The sequence below is a fragment of the Cynoglossus semilaevis genome, chromosome 11, assembly GCF_000523025.1.
Source record: "Cynoglossus semilaevis isolate Cse_v1.0 chromosome 11, Cse_v1.0, whole genome shotgun sequence".
Taxonomy (NCBI): domain Eukaryota; kingdom Metazoa; phylum Chordata; class Actinopteri; order Pleuronectiformes; family Cynoglossidae; genus Cynoglossus; species Cynoglossus semilaevis.
The window spans coordinates 16737487-16743901 of record NC_024317.1 but is presented as its reverse complement, the minus strand read 5'-3'; the positions used below and the strand labels follow the sequence as shown (position 1 = coordinate 16743901).

General features: G+C 40.6%; 1 protein-coding gene across 4 annotated transcripts in view; it reads right to left on the bottom strand.

The window, feature by feature from the left end:
* Positions 1 to 2167, bottom strand: part of plxnb1b (plexin b1b) — a 36935-nt gene extending 34768 nt beyond the window's left edge. For 2 of the 4 annotated variants that reach the window (XM_025060008.1, XM_025060006.1), the window contains exon 1: positions 1720 to 2167. The gene's annotated coding sequence lies outside the window, so the exon portion shown is untranslated. The remainder of the gene's footprint in view (positions 1 to 1719) is intronic. The other 2 variants (XM_025060007.1, XM_008320992.3) reach the window with 2 other exon arrangements.
* Between the last annotated feature and the right edge of the window lie 4248 nt (positions 2168 to 6415).

Here is a 6415-nt window from a genome sequence, read left to right as displayed (position 1 = left end):
TATATATATGTATATATACATATATGACTGTAGGAAACTTCAAGGATAACATTATCTGCAGAGAGACAACATGAACCCAGGGGGACTACTTCCTGGGGTCGTTCATCCATCTTTGAGACAGTCCAACTGTCCTCAAACTGTTCAGTAGCAGTAGTTTCATCTTCCCACCTACATACGTATATACACATATATCCTCTCCAATGAAGCACACTCACTCTACTGACCACAAGTGTCATCTGTGAACATCAGTGTCCACAGAACTTCCTGTCTAACCTCATCTGTCAACCTGTCTTTTGTCACAGACGAGGGATTTCGACCTTAATCTCCAATGTGATCCTGCCAGCACCCTGACCCAAAAGCCACTCAGATTAACTTTAAACTTTTTTTTATTTTGCTACACTTGTATGAGTGAAATACAAAATATTCAAAGATGACATGTCGTAATTATGATTCCCAATAAAGCACAACTTCAAACTTGGTTTACATTTATAAACAATCAAGGTTTGGCTGTTTTGCTAAGCCATGCTAACTGCAACATTTGGATATTTAGAAAGTACCAGATTACAATCTAACCAAGGCTGTGTCATTGGTCATTGTCTTTGACATCTCTCTACCTTTTCATAACCACACTGACAGAATAAATGTCCCAGCCAATAGAATACACTCAACAAATTACAAGAATTACTTCTTCTACAACCCTATTTTTTTATTTTATTTTTCATCTTCTTTTAGCAGGAAGACAATAGCTGAAATATTTGGCATAAAAGAGCATGTTTTGTTAGGAATAGGGGTGATTTGAAATATGTGACCTTGTTATCCACCACAGCCAAACTGTATTTACTGAACAACTGTCTGGGCAGAGTGCACTGTGGCTCTCTTTGCCAGATGGAGGTAAATGCACAGAAATCTGCTCAGAACTGGGCTGCTTAAGGAATTCAGCTGCAATCAATTCTTTGACTTTAAAAATGAAGCTCCAGGCCAATGTAACGGTCGAAGCCAAAACATTTAGACAGGCTGTTCAAACTTCAAGAGGGAGGCTGAAGTTGTGTTTTTGAGGGACCTAAGCAATTCTGAGGGACCACGAAGTCCCAACTACTCAAAATGACCTTCACTTTCCAGTCCTTAGGAAGTCAGTGACACCAAGGCCACCGCAAATGCCACAAAAAAGGACAGAATGATGGGACATAGGCACTGCTTCGTTGCTCTCCAAAGTCTAAATCTCTTAAATGAATGTCTGGGACTAGCAAGATAAAGTGTCGAGCAAGAAACAGCCAATCTAAAGAACTGTTTCGAGTGTTTTCATGAGGCTTGGGGGGGAAACCGTAGGAATATACAAAAGCAGCAAAAGTCCACACAATGACACCATTATATTAACCGCTGGCCGATATAACAGAGACGCTGGTGGGCGGAATTATTTGCCCCGTTTTCAGGTATAACATAATTATATTGAAAGTTCACTTCAACTGCGCAACAGCTTGAAAAAAAGCCCTGTTAAAGTCTAAATGAAAGATGTCTGTGTAGCAGTGAACGGGTGTTAACTCGCACAACATGCAAGCGCGCGCGCGCGCACACGTAGGCAGATACACACAAAGATATGCATATACACACAGAAAGGTGCTCATAGAAAAAATGTTGCGATTTTCAGTTAAACGACGACAGAAGCAGTTCGGGTTTACCACACTGAAGGCCCCTTTATCCACAACCCGCGGTGTTACTCACCTAGCCTGGTGTGCAACCCTCCGAGAAGGCGACCATCCAAAAGCGTTTTCCACTTGGTTGCAAGACCAGCAAACAAGTTTGCGCTGGTTTTATTTAGCGCCAACCATTTTTGTCCCTGGCTCGTGCGTCCGTGTGCCGGGACAAATGCTCCAAGGAGATGGGAATTATTCCTCGAGGTTACACAGATTCCACTGTCGTCCAGTCTAAACTTGCAGATTTCCCTTAGGGAATCAAACTTTAATCACTCTGCCCAAGTGAAGCTCTGAAAATAAAAATAATAAAACTGCATGATCGTTTAATGTAATACAACAAGTAAAGTTTTGATCCTGTTTGTTAGTCAAGAGAAATCTCGCCCACATGTAACGAAGGGGCAGCGGTGGTGTTGGCTTTACCGCTGCGCTCACCCCCTTGGCTTTTCACAGACAGTGAATAATGAAACGTTCAAGTGCGCCTCGGTTTTTTCAACACCACGCTACTCAGATTCGTGTCATTGATGATTAAACGATTTAAAAATATATATATGGCAGAGGTAATTTCTAAGTTTACTTAGAACTTTTAAAAAAAAAACCTTAGTTAATTTATTAAAGAATTGAGGAATTAATTCAGTTAAATATTTAAGATACATGAGATATTTTGAAGAACCATAACTTTATAATAAATTCATAAAGATACATTGCCAACATTATGGGAGTAATAGATGCATCTCTCTGAAAATAACAATCAACTCTTCAAAATATTCACGGTAACGAACGTTACGATACGTCATTTGAAGGCAGCTGGGAAAATGACTGGAGATGGTGGACCCCATGTGGCGGTGTTGAATATTTTATATACTATTACTAAGTTTACTTAGAACTTTTTAGTTATGGTAGTCAAAATATAATGTTACCAAGGGAGAGCTGACAGAACCGTAGTACAGGCCGTTAACTTCTTAGCTCGGATTAACTCCTTACGGTAACTGTCCATAAAAGAAAACACAGGGCCACGTCTGCTCCGTTTGACGGTAGTTTATTTGTAGCACTGCAGGGAAAATGCACAGGCTCTTGTTTATTCCTCATGTTTTGTTTGCTATATATACAAAAGTTGCGCCACAAACTCTACTTCTTCCTCCTGTATCCCCGCACTCCCACAGCGCCACACACCTCAGGCTCAGGCTGCAACAATAAACACTGTGGCCATTTAAAGCAGATAACACTCGTGTTCCTGTGGAGATTTTCCGTTAGTGTGTTGTACTATTAACGATCGATTTTTCAGTTATCATGGAGTGGTGGGTGGGTCTAGTGCACCTATACAGGAAGCAGTGTGTTCAGCCCCAATCACCAAGAGGACGCGGTGGCGGTCTAGTCACTGACGTACCAGCAGCCTGGGAAAGTCTGCGGGACGTGGGACGGATCATGGATCCACCCTAGTTAACGGCGGAAGTCATCGATCAGCTGAACTCTAGAACTGTGTGATAATCCTGCATCACTTTGACTTCTGTCCTTTGCACTCTTCCGGTGTCTCCTCATTCATAACCCGTGACCGCGAAAAGAAAAAAGCAGTAAATAAATGGATGGATGAATGGAGGTCCCCAAGTACCTGGCTCCTGAGGACTTTCTGCATGTAAGGCAGATATATATATGTAGACATGATAACTGCGACAATACAGAACCACTAGACTCTGACGGCATACCTTTAGTCTTTAAATCCAAAATGCAGCAGTAAATGTTTGCTCAAGAAGGCAAGCTGACAAAACAAAATACAAAAAACAAAAAAAACCCACACACACACACACAAAAACAAAAACAACAACACACAGACATGGCAGACTGCACTGTTTTCAAGAGTGCTTTACCTTTTCCCTTCAGCATATCAAGGGTTAAAGTTCTGTTTTTCCCCCCCAAGAATTTGTTATGAAAAACCTTTTTTGTTATAATAATGAGGCTGGAATGACGACAGAGATCACTCACTCAAATGGTAATCACCACGATGGGCAGAACTTGACAACACAACAAGAGAACTGGCACTGACCCAACCACTGACCTAAGCTACGACCTGGTTGGCCTCTTTCTCCACCCTCTGGATGACTGTGCTGAATACACAATACACATAGGAGTGCCAGTCTTTGAGCCCCTCTGATGTATTTCAAGGTTCCCATTCACAACAGGGGGGCGGGGCCTTTGCTCTTTTAAACCACTGCTTCTACCGATGCAGCTTTTAAGGCTAGTATTTTATAATTGTGAACATGGCAGTAGTGAGAATTAGATAAACATAAAAAGTTTTCAACTGATCCTCCTGCTCGTTTTGACTAAGTGATAGCCATTTTCTTCTTTTTTATTAGCATTTTAGTTTCACATAGCATTTCAAAAGCCATAACACTTCAAGGTACGGAGATAGCGGTTCTTGACCACATTGTAGTTGACCCTTAACACGCGTTGACATTTAGTCATGTCTTCCTTGTTCTCATGTAGGAAATCTGATCTCATTTAAGCGTTGTATGAGCCCACAGCTAGTTTTCCATTGATATCCTTCTCCATTGCTTTTCTCACTGGTGCTGAGAGGGAGTTGAGGTGGCTTTTGGGGGAGGGGTGCCAGGCATAAGGTCTGTTAAGCAATTATTGGTGCATTGTAGCAGAAGGGCTGCGGGAAATCCTGGTAACATTTTGGGATTTTAAAATTGACAAGAATTGCTGCAGAGTCGTAACAGGAACCCAAAGCCCTGGTAGGAGTGGAGATCTAGGTGTCACTGTAGAGGCAAAGAAGGATCAGCCAGGCATAGAGGACTATTAGACAGTGGATGGAACAGTGACACAGGGAAGCTTGGATTTGAGAGGTGACAATGAAGTTGTGAGCATAATCTACCCTGGGAAGTAGACAAGCTCCATGAGGATGGGTGGGTTTTAGTAAAACAAAACAGAGCAGTCCCAGCTCTTGGTTATCTCTCTCTCTCTCTCTCTCTCTCTCTCTCTCTTTCTCTCTCGATCATGAATAATAGTTGGAAAAAAGGATAACGGTGACCCTAAATGCCTGGCAGAACACTTTTCATACTTGGGAGGAGAACTGCAGACCCCAGTCTGAAACATGTTCTGGGGAATGCCATGGTGGTGAAAAACGTGGAGCTCAGCAGGTTTGCAGTCTCACTGGCCAAAGGAAACTTTGAGAAAGATGAAATACATAGATTTCGAGAAGCGGTCAACAAGAGTTAGAATGTTGTTATAACCCTCTAACAGTGGAAGGCCTTGTCTCCCACAACGCTTCCTTTCCCATCCCCTGACTTCTCCTTACTTGGCTCTTTCGGGCGATTTTCTAACAAAGAGAACGAGATAAGGGAGTCCATAAAGATACAAGATTTATTTTATTGTTGCCAAAAAAGAGCACTCTTACCATTTAAAAATAAACAAAAGTAACGAAAATACAATGAATATAAATCAATTGTTCTAAACCGAGTTATCCCATATCTAATCACATTAGCCATCCAGGCATGTGTATGTGTTCAGTTCCTTATGTGGGAACTGCTGTGTATTCCACAGTGATTCTGCTGTGAAGAGCCCACATCAGCTGATCAGTCTGTGTTTTTGTTTACAGTGTTGGGTTTATGTAATTTGGGCAAAAAAACAAAAACGCAAAATAGTTATTACAAAAGACAAATTCCTACCTTAATTGAAATATTATTCAATAATATATTTGATATGTTGGTTGAAGTTGATAGAAGCATTACAATGTTGTCTTGTTTCATCATGTTCACGTAGTGGGTTTTAGTATATGTTTCAAAATATAAATATACTCATTTGCAGAGAGACAGGGAGTAGGAAAGTAGAAACGTTGAGTGTAAATGAGCATGTTTGTCTGACAGCAGCAACATTTGGCCTTCATGTCTGTGGAAGAAACACTGACCCATTCATTCAGTTTTCACACACAAACACACACCTGGGGTTTACTCTGAGAAAGTGTAGGAAGCTGGAGAGACTGACTGAAAGCAGAAATACGTTGGTACAAAGGCCCACTTTTAGGCAGTGAATGGCTGGGGGAGGTGCAGGTCAGCTTTTGCCACATTATCATAACGTCCAACTGAGTCTTCTGTCTGTGCTCCACACACTGAGACTAGTTCTCTGTTTATTTAAATAAACATTAGGGTTGAATAACAAAAATAGATGTGCTTTAGATCTCTCTTTATATGTGATATTTAACATTTTTGTGGAGCGCACACATCTTAAATTAGTTCGAGTAGGATTCCCCCTTTTCCTGAGTATTACTTTAAAACAGAGCTCCGTCTGGGTACAAGGATAGATAGGTTCTTGTTCTCTCCAAATCTGAGCTAAACTAGCATGTGCTAGCAACAAAATAAAAGAAAAAAGAAGAATTATGCAAATTGCCATTTCTGGGTTTTGATGCACATATTCATTTTAACAATTAAGTGGACTTTTTATAATATGGGTTTGTGTTTATAAATCCAAATTGTCAATGTTTCTTTCTCTGCTATGGAATGAGAATGTACTCATTTTGTAAAAAATACAAAGGTGCTCTTTAATATAAAACGCCAAAGGTTTAGATAAAAATAATTGTTTTTCAGAAATGGTTTTGGAGTATTTAAAAATACCACTAGAGGGAGCCAGCACTCCTCTAAAAAAAGGTAAACTTCTTACTTGGTATGGCTAAACCGATGACTAAATTGCCAACAGTAGGATTGCGGCCAAATATAGTACAATGCTTTTTTTTA